At 49.4% G+C, this 16,944-nt stretch overlaps 1 protein-coding gene across 1 annotated transcript in view; it reads right to left on the reverse strand.

Moving 5' to 3' along the window:
- MEF2C (myocyte enhancer factor 2C) overlaps nucleotides 1-10,475 on the reverse strand; it is a 119,855-nt gene extending 109,380 nt beyond the window's left edge. Inside the window, exon 1 of the mRNA XM_076067116.1 lies at nucleotides 10,095-10,475. The gene's annotated coding sequence lies outside the window, so the exon portion shown is untranslated. The remainder of the gene's footprint in view (nucleotides 1-10,094) is intronic.
- Between the last annotated feature and the right edge of the window lie 6,469 nt (nucleotides 10,476-16,944).

A 16,944-nucleotide genomic window follows, 5' to 3' on the forward strand; every position in this document is an offset into this window, starting at 1 on the left:
TTTCTCGAGTGGCGAGAGTGCGGGGTGATGTCACCGCATATTACAAGTGGCTGTGTGTGTGGTGTGTGTGGGAGAGGGGGTTGAGAATTGTGGTGGTGCTGGTGGTGGTGCTGGTGGTGGTGCTGGTTAGCGCACTGCGCTGCGAGCCCAGCCTACCCGAGTTCGAGTCCCACTAACCGCCACCAGGTGACGATTATCTGAACCGGTCCTGGGCCACCCCGAGGTCGACTTGGGTACCTGGCGCTATGGGTAAACATCGCCAATGGACGGCATCGCATCAGCCCCGGCTTCCTTGTGCCACACCCCCGACACCGCGCTGTATCCTCAAAGTCAATTATCAAAGGGACAAACAAAGATCACATGTGTAGCCTTGACAAACTGTTGGGGCAAGTGCTGTTAACGAGTAGCACCTATGAAGGCCGGTGGGTGGACTAGAATCACGCTCGGCCGCCTTTGTCTCCCTGTCGTGGCGATGTTTACCCATCACCGGGACCCGTTCAGATATCCGTCGCTGATGTTGGCCGTGAGCGCGGATCGAACTCGGCCTGCGAGGTTTCTCGCACCTCCGATTGGCACCGTAGGGCTAGGGGCCGTCCATAAATGACGTCACGCGATTTTGGACGATTCCCCCCCCCCCCCTCGTCACACGGCGTCACAAAAAGTCAGACATCCCCTCAAAATATGACGTCACAAAGCTCTGCCCCCCCCCCCTCCCAAAAAATAAAACGTGCTTCAAATCTCTTTAAACTATTGTCATTGTAGTGCGTATTTAATGTGGCGCTGCACTCTGATGTTGTAGGAGAAAACATTTATTACAAAGTCTATTTAATTAAGTAGAACGTGCTGTCTATGTTTATTTAAAGTTGCGCATTTTGATGTGACGTCACATTTCTCAAACCCCCCCCCCCCCTCGTCACACATCGTCACACATCGTCACAAATGTCTGACCCCCCCCTCCCCCCAGGTGCGTGACGTCATTTATGGACGGCCCCCTACGTACGGTGCGAAAGAAGTTCGGCATAGGCGCCGTACGTAGCGCGGCGCGCTAACCGATACACCTCCGCTCCGCGTGCGAAGCCCCAACACCGTTCGCCACCACAGGACGGTGGCGTCAGAACGGCGCCTGTGCCAGGCCAGGTGCACTTTGAGGCTCTCGCGTGAAGTGTCGAAGGCGCGCTGCTGACCAGGAGGAAGTCTCGGGACAGACCCAGGAGGTGCCATGGGTTGGCTGACTGAGATGACCACCGGTAGATGCACCACTAAGCTGTACCCCCCACTAACATTCGAAGCCCCCCCTCCACACACACACACGGAGTCGTCTTCTTACTTCCCTATCCTCGGCGGAAATAGCTGGACAGGAAACGGCACTCACCCCCACAGCTCTTGAGCAATAAATAACCAACAATCTCGCTGCGCCTTTCTCATTTGTTGGTCCACATTTATTGGGGCTTCCTTTCGAAAGTCGTCGCAATTCGAACCTGAACTCCGATCTACACTCGACAGTTTTTATTTCATCCTCTTGGAGACAACGCTCGTGTTTACTCCACGTGAGCGTAAGCGAGTCGTGCGGATAGAATGAAAACTCTCGCTACATTGGGCATTGTGGCATTATAGTGACGTTTTAAAAAAAAAAATCAAATAAAAACGTCAGTTGCTGAGCACGTGACCATAGACCTACACAAAACCCAAAGCGGTTGCATTAAAGCAACACCGCTCGGCCAGCACAGTACAGCAAATCATAGACGTGTATAAAAAAACAGGGTTTTTTTGGTGATATTCATGAAGTGGAAATACATCGACTGCTGCTTTTTAATTAAGTTGAATTTCTTTCGCGACGTACATAGGCACCCGTGCTGATCGGCGGTGCGATTAGCTCTATTTAGGAACATTGACAGCCCCCCACTCCTACCCCTCTCTCCATCCCCACCACTCCCCTTCCCGAGGTATCAACGAGACGGTAAAAACGAGAGAGAGAGCGAAACAGAGGAATGGATTCTTGAGTGGAATGGAGAGACTCCTTAACCGACACCTAATTCGAATCGATAGGTGCTGGCCGATCGTGATCATGGTGGCATTTGCATACGACACAGCAACACACTGCAACGTAGCAGATGGGAACGAGCAGTTTTCTTGAACCGAACGAGATTGCTGCAGGAACCGGGGGGGGGAGGGGGAGTGCTACGGAGGGAGATGGGAGGTCCATAGTGGAGGTATGAAGGAGGAGGAAGAAGAAGATACGTGTTATTTCATGCAGCCCAGATGATCGAACGCGAAGATTGTGCATGCAAGGAACAAGTCAATCTGGTAGAACGAGTCCTACACACAGTGGCGGAGGAATGTCGCAGGGAGGTGTGGCGCTCGGCGAGAGAGGTAATGACCGTGGCGTAGTAACGATGAGAGAGTGATAAGGAGGCGGCTGGACGACTGTGGGTGAGAGAGTATGAGTATGGACTGGGAGTGAGTCGGTGTGCGTCGTGTGAGGTCACGGGGTTGGTGGTAAGGGACACTGCCCTGTTGTTGTTGTTGATTGTGGGCAAGAAGACCGGTCCAATTACTGTGCTGTGCCAGCACAGACTGCATGGCTTACGGTCTGTTATTTATAAAACTAAAAATACCAACATATTCGTCAATAATATTGTAGTCTTAAACATATATACGTGTCATAAAAAAGTAAGGTTTTGACAATTTACCGTCTTTCCAACGCACTTCCGATTAGCACGGTTGGCTACGTACGGTGCGAAAGAAGTTCAACGTACATACTGTACATAAATCTACGTACAAGACGCATTTCATCCGTAGATCCCAATGCGCCATAATAGACGACGATTCGGGCAATGGGCCTTCTTTATAGCACACTGTTAGGTGTGATTGTGCACAATTATCTAATTATAAACAAGTGATCGCTGGCTTTTTTTGTGGAGTGAGAGTAGTGGCGCAGTGGTTAGCGCACTGCACTATAAAGCCGGGCCACCTGAGTTAAATTCCTGGTCCATGGCGAGTATTCAGTGGTGGGTGTCATCCGAACCGGGTCTGGGCCTCGCGTCACCAATAGGCGGCGCACTTTTACACACACCCAGCTACACGTAACATTTCCTTACATGGCAGGTAAGTCGATATATATGTGTGTATATATATGAAAAAAAGAATACGCATATAAATTCTCACGGATCAAATTAGCCAAAGTAATGAGTAAAATCCGAAACTTAACCCAATCTTTTTTTGGAAATGGACGAATATTATAATGGCCGACGTTTCGGGCTACGGCCTTTCGTAAAATGCGACGCAGTTGAATCACGTAAAGCATAAACCCCAATGAAGATTTGATCCCCATGTCATCAGCGTTGCCGTCTCGGTTAACAGGCCAGTGAGATTTTATTTATTTTCTTACCAGGTGAGGCCCACTGAGGTATAAAGCTATTTTCAGAACCAACAGGCCACAAATAACAGATAAACGAAGTGGCTTATCACGTGGAAATGTACAGCGGCCAAATACTCTAAACGCGTGACGTTGAGTATAAATGTAGAGGGAAAAACCGGAGGACCCGGAGAAAAATCCACGCTATCAACAAGGGGAAAACATGCATACTCCAAATAAACAGCAGCAGGCGAACCCACGACCTCCTCCTGTATAACCAGGAAATTCACGTCTCGCCACCGTGTCTCCCAAGGGGGAGGAGGGGTGGTGGACGGCGGGAAGGTACGTGTAATGAAACAAATCTGTGTAAATAAATCTAAGAGATGTACCACACAGTACGCCCACAGACAGAAGAATTGGCGTTTGTGATGTCAATACTGAGAAGGCATGGCTATCAGTCTCCCTAATAAACACACACACACACACCGGTCTGCACTGGAGGAATTGTGGTTTGCTAAGACGATTATAATAACAGAGGTCTAAATACCAATTGACAGTGAACCTTGATGCGAGCAGCACACACCATACCCATACACGTACATACAGCATACGGTATACATGTACGGTACAGATGAACACAAACAAGGTAAGGATACAGCCCCGCAATTCTCACACCACACTGCTGGCAATAAGAGCTTCCGCTAAAGGGAGGGCTGGAGAGAGTTTCTCTCTCTCTCGAGAGAGAGAGGGTGTTTGGTGATTTTGGTCTACTCTTCCACGCCGACCAGGGCGTCTTGGTAGAGGTGGGAGTACCCACATTTTACACCACCACATGCGAACCTGCATGCAGATCCACTCAATGGTGTACCCATTTACACTGCTGGGTGGGCACAGGCAGACGAGGGGATATTGTCGGATTTTACGAGAACATTTCCATTGTTTCAGCGACCATGCCTGGAGATTGAACCGGACCGGGGGTAAATATCTGGATTTGCAAGTCCAATGTGCGTCTCATAACCCGGACGTGAACCCAGGGCTATCAGCCTCGCCGTTATCCGACTGATCAATCAGCAAGCGGCGTATCACCAGAGGGGAGAGGTACCACTGCAGGGACACGCGCACGGACAACGACCACTGCTGGGGACACGTGGAGGCAGCTTGCCACCGATCGACTCTTCACGGCAGGATCATTTAGTTGTTACTCGAGAAAGCCGATGAGCTGTAAAGCTCCTTTTCAGGCACGTTACAACAACAAACAATACAACAACAACAACACACGATAGGAGTGCAAAGTACAGAAAAGGTAAACAAATCACTTAAAAAAAATATATACAAACTATTTTTTTTATTTGAAGCTTTCGTGACTGCAGGAATCCATACTCTTTGGTTCTTTCGGTAAAGTCACGTAGGTAGAATAAGAAAACTAAATACAAATAATATATCACGACGTTTCGATCGCAACAAAAGCGGTCGTCCTCAGGCGGAAAAAAAATCCACTGCTGGACGTCCGCTTGTGTTGCGATCGAAACGTCGTGATATTTTATTTTTTATCTTGTTTTACTTTTATACCTACGTGACTTTACCGAAAGAACCAAACAGTAGAAACTATATTTTTTTAAAATCTAACTCCTTGGGCGGTCCGAATGACAATGATAGTGCCCCTTTATTTTCACCATGCGAGGAGTTTAGCTGAAGTCCTCGCGCTCTGTCGAAAGGGAGTGAGCTGCTCATCTCGTTGTTATGTAGACAAAGTGTCCTCTGGTTTGTTGTGGGGAACGAGGCGTTGTAATACGAGTACAATGTACCGTACGGCATTGCGATGCTTGCGGTGTCCCCAACCACGCCGATGGTTTCCCGCAGCCTCCGATTAGCAGGGTTTTGGCCACGTACGGTGCGAAAGAAGTTCAACATACACACCTACACCTAGCGTAATGTATTGCTGTACTGTTGATGGGTTTACGCCGGACTAGATGAGAGCCATGTCAAGCAGGGCGGCCCTTTGCTTATAGTTATTTGGCAGTTCACCAGAATTGCTTCGAGCAAGCGCTTGACTTTGCTGATGAGACACTTAAGGTCGAAACCGGTTCAGAGTTTGATTGTGTTGTACCGATGCCGCGTTCCCAGAAGTTCGTGTGGCTGATGGGATGGGTGAAAAAAAAACATTATTTTGTGGACAAATGTGTGGAGGCGCGTCTGCTTTTTTTTCTTGATTTTAAATATTGGGTTGTGTAATGTGTTCTGTATCGAAAAACAAACTCCGTTATGTTGGCAATTAATTACCGCTGCTGATTAACACCGGGTCTAGGAATCGAACCTGATTGCATTTGAACACACGCACAATATCACATGGACAAATTTCACGCGCCTAATTATACAAAGACCACACACATCACGTACAATTGTTGACAAGGCAACTATCCCTCCCTCTCTGTAGCGAGACTTTGGGGGAAGTTAAATCTTGACTTAAAGCTTTCGTGACTGCAGGAATTCATTCTCTTTAGGTAAAGTCACGCAAGTATGAAGGCCGGCACGGCACGCGTGGTGGGGTGACCAGCACCACGCCCGACCGCCTTTGTCTCCCCAGTGGCGATGTTTACACACCGCACCAGGTACTCATTTGAGGCTTAGTCGACCTAGGGGAGGCCCGGGACCGGTTCAGATAATCGTCACTGGTGTTGGCCGTGAGCGGGAATCGAACTCGGGTCGCCGGTTTCGTAGCGCAGCGCGCTAACCACTACACCACCGCTCCCCACACACACGCACAGCCACACACACAGCGTGAGTGATAGGGGCACTCCGAACGTTGGTCACCAACATTGATCAGGTGACGACGAAAGAGCGTGTGCGTCCTGGGGCCTCATCTAGGTCGACTCAGCCTTAAACGAGTAACTGGTGCGATGTGAGTAATCACCACCGCTGGGGAGACAAAGGTGGCCGGGCGTGGTATTGGCCACCCCCACCCCCTCGTTGCGCCGTGTTGGCCTTCTTCATTAGGCGCTACTCGCTAACAGCACTTGCCCCAACAGCCTGCGTAGGCTATACGGGGGGTCTTTGTCGCTGTGCTGTGTGTCAAGCCATCGCGACACACGCACCAACAGGTGCTTGGAAAGGGCTTCAAAACTAAAATAATAATAAGTGCGGAGTTGTGTTTCACCGTTCGTTCGGGTAGAGCAGCAGCACCGGCGACAAAAAAACAACCAAACTTTGTTTGGAAATTAACGAGTGAAAGATACTTTTGTTAAGACTCCGCTTGTCAAGGTTTGTTGTTGTTGTTGTCGCGCAGATAAATGTAACAATTATCTGCTGTGCGGAAGGGTCGTCGCCCGAAACGTTACGGTTTGTGTTTTAAAAGCTGAACCGAGTAGTGAAACCCAGTTGTTGTTCTGCGATGGAAATATGAGAGACAGCTGTCACGTCTGAAGTGCTAGTCTCGCAATACCGCCGTTCTCGAAGCACCGCAATTACTAAGCCTTTTTTTTAAACGTAATAATAACAACAATGAAGAGACAATGTCCCGCGAGGTTTATTGCTGTATATTCTCGAGGATTTAAAGAATATACTGGCGAAATAATTACACTAATAGGAGCACAAATTGGCAAGTTATCGTAAATTGTAAATGAACCGCGGTCAGTCTCCTGTATTCCTTACTCGTCACTATCCATTTTATGTGACCCCGACCCTTGTGGACGCCTGTGAAAAAAGAGCTTTATAGCTCATCGGATTCCTCCAGTATTAATAACCATTACGATTCTGATATCTTCCCAGCTTCTTCCGCTACTTCAATCCAATGTTTATTTGTTACGCGAAAAATCCCGCGAAGCCGGTTACCCAGCTAGCTTCCGTGGCAACGGCCCGCAGCGGCCACTAACAATAAACAGAGTTACCGTCGTGGTGGAGAGGAACCCAGCCAGCAGCCAGCCAAGAAACTCGAGGCGTGGAGTATTTTTTTAACAGTACTGTGGTGTGATGATGTTGTGGGTGCGTCTTACAATCCGGTAGGGTTATGTGTGCGTGTGTCACTAGATCTGTACAACTTTATTTACGCATGGCCGCCAGCTCGAGGCGCGCTCCAACCTAACAATTTAACTTTTTTTTTATATATGAATGATTGCATACACAAAAAGGTTTTGCTGGCTGGCTAGCTGGAGGCAGGGAGGGACGGATAAACGAACGGACGGTCACGTCCAAAGGGATGTGCGGTTTGCTAGTTTGTCATTATATTAAACTTCGTCTGTTACTCAACAGTTACCACAGTACCGCATTAGTGTAACTTTTCATAGGCCTATTGAAAAATCTGGTCATCAAAGTATGTAATTCTCATCAGCCCGCCCCCTAGTGCAAAAGCAAGTGCAGTCCCTTATCCAATCTATCTATTTAAGTGCTACGAGGAAGCTCCATTGCCTTATTATATATTTAAAAAGCCGCAGTGTTATAGACGAATGTGTTGAGTTTATGTTATGATCCACATAGTCGTATTAGAGATGTTTGTTTGTCTTATAAATGCGGCGGTGATGATGATGATGACAAAGTCCGTGATGTACGTTCGGTCTGCTCTTGGAAATGAAACTGCCAACTCGGTGTCTTTAATTTTTAGTTTGACGGACAACGCAATCGATCGCCTATGCATTGATACTGAAACTTTTTTCACGTATCGATCCAAACCTGATAAATGAGCACGATGGGACTTCAACTCACAGCGATTCGTAACTTTGACGCTTGATAGGCACGTACCATAATGTCCATGTCAAGGTGATTGTCTACCAGTATTGAAATGATGAAAATATCGTCTCAGGACATTTAAACAACTTTTCAATGAAGATCAAATATGAATATTGCACTTGTTAGCTGTGGGTGTAGAGTGGTGGTGCAACAGTTGAAGCATTACATCCGTGAACCTAACAAACCGAGTTCGATTCCCAGCCACTGCTAACATCAGTGACTATATTTACTCGAATTGTAAATGTCGTGGGTTTACTCTCTAACACACCGGTGTGCTGAACTAGTAACTAATTAGCACGTTTTGTTAATGTGACAAACCTTACTCATTGGTCGTGTCGGGTGGTGGCAGGTTTAACGACACATTTATATTTACGCGATCTAACCCCGACCAAAAACTTCTATTATGGATATTTATCATTTGAACCGATCATTCTCTCAACCTCTCTCCCACCCCTGCACCAAACCGCACCGACCAGCGTGGTGAAGTATGGCCATACAACCCCCATGACCGACAACAGCGTGAAGAGGCCAGCCTCCATGCAGCACTGCACTGACCAAGGGCCGCGAAAATTAATGCCTTGGTTTACTTTAATGCGCTCTTTAAATGTTCAAGGAGTAGATGTTAACTACCCCCCCCCGCCCCTGGTATGCAAGAGGTCATGGGTTCGATCCCGACCCTGACGCCTGTATATATCTGGAGTTTGCATGTCTCTTTCACTGTGATTTCCGTGGACTTTTCTGCAGGCCCTCCGGGGTTTCCCTACACATTTAGAATCAACATCACACGTTTACAGTATTTGGCTGCTATACATTTCCACGTGATGATATCCCCCTTCATTGAGCTATCATTTGTGGCCAGCTATCATTTGTGACCAGTTCAGTGGGCCTTACCTGCTAAAGTGGTGTAATGTTGTATTTCGTTGTACGTACGTGAACAAATATTAGGCGAAAATATCAACATCGCATATCTGCTAAGAAATGTAAACGATGATTTCCCACTTTATTTAATTTCATATTTGTAAACCAATCAAATCCAGGTGAAATCCGACTGCAAGGCATCTTCCGGTGATGCTGGAGGGTAGCTTCCAGATCTGTTTGCGAGCCGTGCGCCGCGTGTTCGTGGTTCCCCCGAGAACATTTCAGTCGCCGAGACAAGCTCCCGGCACGCGGAGCAAAACGTCGGACACCGTGCGACGCTGACAACGCACGAGGCGACAACACCGGCTTAAGGGCCACGTCGCATCATCGCGAGCGCTGGTTCCACATCGTCGGACATTACGTAGCCGGCTACCTCGGGCTCGCAAACCCGTTGCCCCGATCCCAGCCGAAGCAGTCGTGACACAGCAACACAGGCAACTCAATTGTTGATTTGAAGCTTTCGCGACTGCAGGAATCCATACTCTTTGGCTCTTTCGGCAAAGTAATCACGTGGAAAAATAATAATAATAATAATAGATCACGACGTTTCAATCGCCACACAAGCGATCGTCCTCGGGTGGGGACGATCGCTCACGTGGGGACGGTCGCTTGTGTGGCGATCGAAACGTCGTGATCTATTATTATTTTTATTTTTCTACGTGACTTTACCCAAAGAACCAAAGAGTACAGACGACGACCGTTGCGGTGATTGCTCCTGGTCCCCGTCGTGTCCCCGTGACACCTGCCCGTAGATTTATATCTCAACAAAAGGGTGCGATAAGATGATATACAATTAGCAATTTTTCACGCTATCGTGGACAGGCCGCTGCTGCTGACGCGGTGATCTGGGCTTGACCGCCTGAACGTGAAATTGTAATTTGACGCTCTGCGTCAACATCAGCAGCCGTACGAAAGAAGACGAAGAACGTGGCTGGGCGCCCCGTGGACTCTGGTTGCAGTGCCTTACGCCGATGATACATACAGTTCTCCATCGCAGGGTTTCGGAAAAAATATCACTCGCAACCATTCTCCACCACGTGCTATGTTGGTAGCGGTAGTAATAATAATAATGACCGCTAAGTTAGTCGAGGAGCGGACTCACCTCTTGACCCGAAGTGGACTCCCGTGTGAAGTTGTCTTCACCAAACACGGCCTCGACTTCTCGTCGCGTCGACTTTTGTTCCCTTTATCAGTAGTTTGGTGATAAAATAATAATTTACGATATAATTTACTTGAACACACACACGAACAGTGAATGAAAAATAAATTAACTTACAATTTTTTTTAAAAGCAATTCACTGGGCGAGCAAATTGGCAAGCGCGTTGAGGTTTGAAAGCAAGAACGTTGAGCTTCTGGTTGAGCGCGTGCCTTCAAAGAACACGACAGGTCGACTGTCATCGACAGAGGGAGAGAGAGAGAGGAGAGACAGAGAGAGAAAAGCCAACATTCCCAGTCATCCAGAATTACTCAAGTCTAAGGATGAAGGAGCGGAGGAGGAGGAGTTGTCGCAGAAGAAGGGGGAGGGGGAGAAGGAGGAGTTTGTAGCCGGAGGAGGAGGAGGGGGACAACCAGGAGTTGCGAATTAACTTTAAGAAGAATGAGAAAGGGAAGAAACGCACGGGAGTTGATGTAGCGACTTGAGTGGCACACCACTGACCCGGCAGGGTACCGTAACGCGCACAACGCCGGGATTCTTGGGAAGTGCGTGTGTGGTGTGTGTGTGTGTGTCTGTGTGTGTGTGTCTGTGTGTGTGTCTGTGTGTGTGTCTCTGTGTGTCTGTGTGTGTGTGTCTGTGTGTGTGTCTGTGTGTGTGTGTCTGTGTGTGTGTGTGTCTGTGTGTGTGTCTGTGTGTGTGTGTCTGTGTGTCTGTGTGTGTGTCTGTGTGTGTGTGTGTCTGTGTGTGTCTGTGTGTTTGTATGTGTGTGTGTGTGTGTCTCTGTGTGTGTCTGTGTGTGTGTCTCTGTGTGTCTCTGTGTGTGTCTGTCTGTGTGTCTGTGTGTGTATGTGTGTGTGTCTGTGTGCGTGTGTCTGTGTGTGTCTGTGTGTGTGTCTGTGTGTCTGTGTGTCTGTGTGTGTCTCTGTGTGTGTCTCTGTGTGTGTCTGTGTGTGTGTCTCTGTGTGTGTCTCTGTGTGTGTGTGTGTGTATGCAGTGTCTATGTCTGTGTGCGTGCGATTCTCGCGGCCAACGCTTATCTGAACCGGTCGTGGGCCTCCCCTAGGTAGACTCAGCCTCAAATGAGTACCCGGTGCCGTGTGTAATCATCGCCACTGGGGAGACAAAGGCGGCCGGGCGTGGTGTTGGCCACCCCCTCCCCCCACCCTCCTCGTGTTGCGCGCCAGACTTAATAGGTGCTCGCTAATAGCTCTTGCCTTGACATCCCGCTGCATGAACGTCTATTACGGGGGAATCTTTGTGCGCTATTCAGCCAGAAGAGGGAAGAGCGACGTGACCGAGCGAAGGGATGCGAGGGGAAGAATCGATTGCGAGTAACGGGGCATTCCTTCCGACACGGTACACCACAAAAATCCGCACGAAGCGCTATGCAGCAGACACTGTCAATCAAAGTGCAGCTGTCACATCCACGCACGCGCACGCACGCACGCGCGTGCCTGCGGGGCCTGCTACAAACCCGCTTTTAACTCGCTCCAAATCGCCACCACCACCACCAAACCACAACTACCACAACAACAACCATCGTCGTCAGGAGCCAGTGTCTATCCACTGCTGGATGAAAGCCGACCGCCTCTGTCGCCGTCACTCGCGGATCCGTGACGCCACGGATTCATCTTCACCACATCCGTACACGAAGTGCAATTAATGAATTGGTTACTGTAATTGGATAACATGCGTACAGACACGTGGGGCAATATACGCAAATAGTTGTGACCACGTGTCATCGAAGTCCATCTCACTCCTGCTGCACGTGAGCTGATTTAATTGCTTCAGTACCTTCACCTTAACGTGGTTATAATCCATCCGTCAGTCATAATCTACCCACTGCAAGATTAATTCTACCGAAAGCCGCCGCCATCAATCATCGCTCCATCTCCGCGGTCGACGACCTCTGCCATTCCGGCCCACCGGACCATCAGCCCCGACTCTTAAAACATAAACTAAAACGCACACTAAACGAAACGTTTAATATTTGACCAGGTATGGCCCCACTGAGCTACATAGCTCTTTTCCAGAAGCGACCTGGCTACACATGATAACTCGACGAAGTGGCTTGTCACGTGAACATTTATGGCAGCAAAATACACGCGTGTTTCTAAATGTGGAGGGAAAAACCGGAGGACCCCGAGACACATCCACGCGACCACGGGGAAGAGAGACACGCACACTGCAAATATACAGCAGCAGCAGGCGTCAGGGTCAGGATTGAACCCACGACCTCCTGTATACCAGGCGAGGTAGTTAACATCTCCTAGCCACCGTGATGATGAGAGAGAGACACGCACACTCCAAATATACAGCAGCAGGCGTCAGGGTCAGGATTGAACCCACGACCTCCTGTATACCAGGCGAGGTAGTTAACATCTCCTAGCCACCGTGATGGTGATGATGAGAGAGAGACACGCAAACTCCAAATATACAGCAGCAGCAGGCGTCAGGGTCGGGATTGAACCCACGACCTCCTGTACACCAGGCGAGGTAGTTAACATCTCGTTGAACAACTAACGTCGATCTGATGGACGTTGTGCTCTTTAACGTGGTTCGTGAAGCTAAACGAAGTCATCTCGCGAGATGTTAACTCACAGCGAGGGGCGAGAGAGGTGAGGACTCGTCACTGATCTCGCCTCTGTGGCGCCCCTTCTACGTGAACAAAAGTTGACGACCCCCCTCCCCTCTCCTCTCTCTGCCTTCCTTGATGAACCTTGCAGGGACTATCACAGGCCTTTCTACAACACCGAGGCAATGGTTTACAAGTTAACGGAAATGCTCGGAGAAAATAAAAAATCAACCCTCGGACTCTCACTCGCTTCTGTTAACGATGAACCGTCGTCTTAGCCGTGGTTCAACAACAACAACAAAAAAACTCAGCCAGTTGAACAACTAACGTCGATCTGACGGCCGTTGTGCTCTTTAACGTGGTTCGTGAAGCTAAACGAAGTCATCGGCAGCCGCAGCAGCAGCAGCAGCCGCCTGTAAAGTGCGCGACGTTCAACGCCACGTGCCGGAGTGGTCCTGTGAGCAGAGCCCATAAGGGTACACGGTGAATCGTTTAGTTTTTAGTTTAGTTTATTTATTTTGGTATAGCCCTGTGAGCCATTCGGCTCTTGATTCGGGTGCAACCACAACAAACAAAAAAAACAAAAACACGAACAAGAAAAACATCTTAAAGTGACTATGTGACTGTGCAAACAAAAAAATCCATGGAAAAACAGCAAAATATTCCTGAAAAAAGCACCGTACACCAACGCTGTGTGCAAAAATCCCAGTGGGATGCAAGTCAAACAACAACAACATAGTATTGGTTATTTAGGTAAAATCACATAGAAGGGAAACAATAAAATAAGAAAAATATAAAACAATAAAATTCTCACGACGTTTCGACTGCAACACAAGCAATCGTCATCAGGTGTGAAAACCACAGCAAGACAATTTGAAAAAAGTGGCGGTTATTTTTAACGTTAGCACCACGGAGAGCGATTTGGCAGTTTGTTCAGATGGAAGAGTCCATCTATATTCGGAAAAGAGGAGGGGGGAGACGAAAATAATCGATGCGGTCTGAAAGCCACCGTAAGCGTGATCAATCAATTAAGACCCGAAATGGTTTATCAAATCCTTCCAATGATTGCTAAGCCAGAATCCATCTTCTCGGTTGAAATTGTCTGTGTTTGTATGTGTGGATAGCCTCATAAACGAATCTCTCATGGTAGCCAGATGGCTTGCAGAGAACCTCTGTCTTGGAGAAGTCAATGTCATGTGAGCCCACTGAATTATAACAGTGATCTGCCACGGCCGAGGTATTGGTCCTACCGTGTTTTAGGTCTGCTTTGTGTTCACGGATGCGGTCCGAGACATGGCGTTTGGTTTCTCCAATGTAACTACTACCACAGAGGCAACTTAGTTTGTAGACGCCAGGGTACTGGAGGGGAGGCGGGGTCCTCCGTGCTTCTTAGACGTCACAGTGTCAGATGTAAGACTTCTGGTTTAGTTTGAAGGTGTCGGGGGGGTGGGGGCGTCCCACAAGGTGTGGGTCGCCCTGGGCCCTGGGCCCCCCACCACGTGGACAACGATCACTGTGAGACTCGAGTAGCCACAAACATCAAGAACGACGCCTTGGACATTTCTGATGCGCGGCCACCACATTGCGTCCGACAGGTCTCCCAGGCCGCGGGCTCTGCTCCAGTTTGTTCCAGCCGCGGGGGGCAAGCTGCAGCAAGATCCTTTCCTTCTTGTGCCGCACTTCTACGCCCCCGTCTGCGTTGCTTCCAGCCTTCATCCTCACCACGTACGAGCCCGCCTTTGCAAGTGGCGTCGAAGCGTGGTTGACATGGCCCCTGGCACACAGCCCTTGCTACACGGCACGGTCCATGGTACACGGGATGACAGATGGGACCACTCCCTATCCAGTCGCACTGCCCTCCTTCCTCCCTCCCTTACCCGACACTTGCAACGGGCCTGTCCCCCAGCCCTGCGGGCGGGCCCCGGTCGCAGTTGCACCGCCTGCACACTCCACGGCTTCACGCGCTGCGTAAACAGGATTCAACGAACTCGCGCCACTGCCTCCCGAGTTCGCACATCCGATTGGCCGAGCGGTTGGCTACGCACGGTTGCGAAAGAAGTGCAACATACATACATGCAAGCAAGCAGACAAACCCCAAAAAACACTCCTTAAAATATGAACACGAAGCCATAAGAATAGAACACCCCGCCCGGAACCGTGCACGCAACATCGGGCATTGAAACGACTCGAGAGTAGCGAGACGCGCTCGCTGCAACCCGATCGCGAGGATGATCGTGATTGCTCTGATCGTGGATCGGAAGTGGGGTCGGAAGGGGGCCTAACTCTGCCGTGGCAAGAGAAGCATTTTGGTCCAATTACAATCACGTCCCTTTGATTGCGCGTAAGCTTAGAACTCACGGCGCCCGTAATTGGAACCCCCCCCCCCCCTGACAACAGCTGCACGTGCACAGAGTGTGCGGGAAGGGAGGGGGACGTGGGGAAGGAGTCGGGGGGTGAGGGGGGAGCTTTTGATGGAAGTGAGCTCGGGGAATGAATGCCATGGGTGGGTGGGTGGTTGGCGACACACGGAGAGAAGGAAATTAATTAAGCGGCACTCATAGAATGAGACCGACCCCCCCCCCCCCCCCACAGAAAGAAATAAAGGTGCATTGCACGGGGGGAGAGAGAGAGAGCGAGAGACGTAATGCACCGGGAGAGAGAGGTGTGTGAGAGGTACACGACGCACAGAGAGAGAGAGACGGAATGCAGAGGGAGTGGTGAGAGAGGGGTGAGAGTAGTGGTGGTGGTGGGGGGGGGGGGGATACACGACAGAGAGAGATACAGAGAGAAAGAGACGTAATACTATTTTTTTTATTTTACCAGGTAAGATCATCACGTGGAAATGTAGAGCAGCCTAACACTCTAAACGCGTGTTGTTGATTCTAAATGTGGAGGGGACAACACCCGACCACGGAGAGAGAGAGACACGCAAACTCCAAATATATAGGCGCCCGGGTAGAGATCGAACGCACGACCTCCTGTACACTAGGCGAGGCAGTTAACATCTCGCCAACGCGGAGAGATGTTAACACAGGGAGAGAGAGAGAGACAGGGAGAGACGCGCACTCGCCAATAATTGTACACGCCCTTTGCACGTCTCTTTTTCTATCCACATCAAAATAAAATAAATAATAGAGTTTCACATCCACTCGTTCAGCAAGCTTTGGCTCAACACAGGCGAACTCTGGAGCGTTTCGTGTTTCATCAGCAAAGTCGGGTCTCGCTTGAACGCACGTTGGTGAACTCCCAGATGTTTATAGGCAAGGGGTGCATGAAGGAGGGTTATTGTCCCCACGCGCGCGTGTGTTGTTACTTGTATTCTGTATGCGTAGTTTATGGTACGTACTATCACCGTACACACCGTTACGACAAGTGTTGTTGACAGGCTAGGAACTATTCAGGCCGAGGGAGTGCTGGTGTGTCCAGCTTGATGTTGACACACCGTACCTGGTACTCATTTGAGACTGAGTCGACCTAGGGGAGGCCCAGGATCGGTTCAGTATATTTGTTACCGATATTGGCCATAAGCGCGAATCGAACTTGGACGGTCAGGTTCGTATCGCTATGCACCTACACTTTAGAAACAGATTCCCCGTATAGCCCTAACAGACTGTTGGGGCAAGCGCTGTTAGCGAGCACCTATGAAGACCGGAACGGCACACTAAGGATTATGTGGGTGGCCAGTACCTCGCCCGGCCGCCTTTGTCTCCCGAGTGGCGATGCTTACTACACACCGCACCAGGTACTCATTTGAGGCTGAATCGACCTAGGGGAGGCCCAGGACCGGTTGAGATAATGGTCACAGTAAGCGGGAATCGAACCGCTACCACACGAGTTAACACGTGAACACACGCGAACACACAGGGAAGATTACACACCCAGGTCAACGAACACAGACAAACACACAGAGGTGAACATACATACACGGACGTTAATACAATACACACGCACACGCAGGGTAGTGAACAAACAGACACACGCACACAAATAGGCGTGTCACACACACCCACCCACAGTGACACAACAATACACAGATGGGTTTGGAGAGAGAGACAAACTTGACAAATTTGATAATTGAAAATGCTTTGAAACGTAACACAAACGGAGAGCAACGCTCAGGAATCCGGATAAGCCGACAGACAAATCTAAAAACGGCGAATGAGTTTATCAAGAGAGTGACGCTACACCCATGGGGGGGATTTTGCCAGAAATTTTATTTT

Source organism: Petromyzon marinus, chromosome 1 (genome assembly GCF_048934315.1).
Source record: "Petromyzon marinus isolate PM22_M1 ecotype Great Lakes invasive population chromosome 1, UKy_Petmar_22M1.pri1.0, whole genome shotgun sequence".
NCBI classification, from domain to species: domain Eukaryota; kingdom Metazoa; phylum Chordata; class Hyperoartia; order Petromyzontiformes; family Petromyzontidae; genus Petromyzon; species Petromyzon marinus.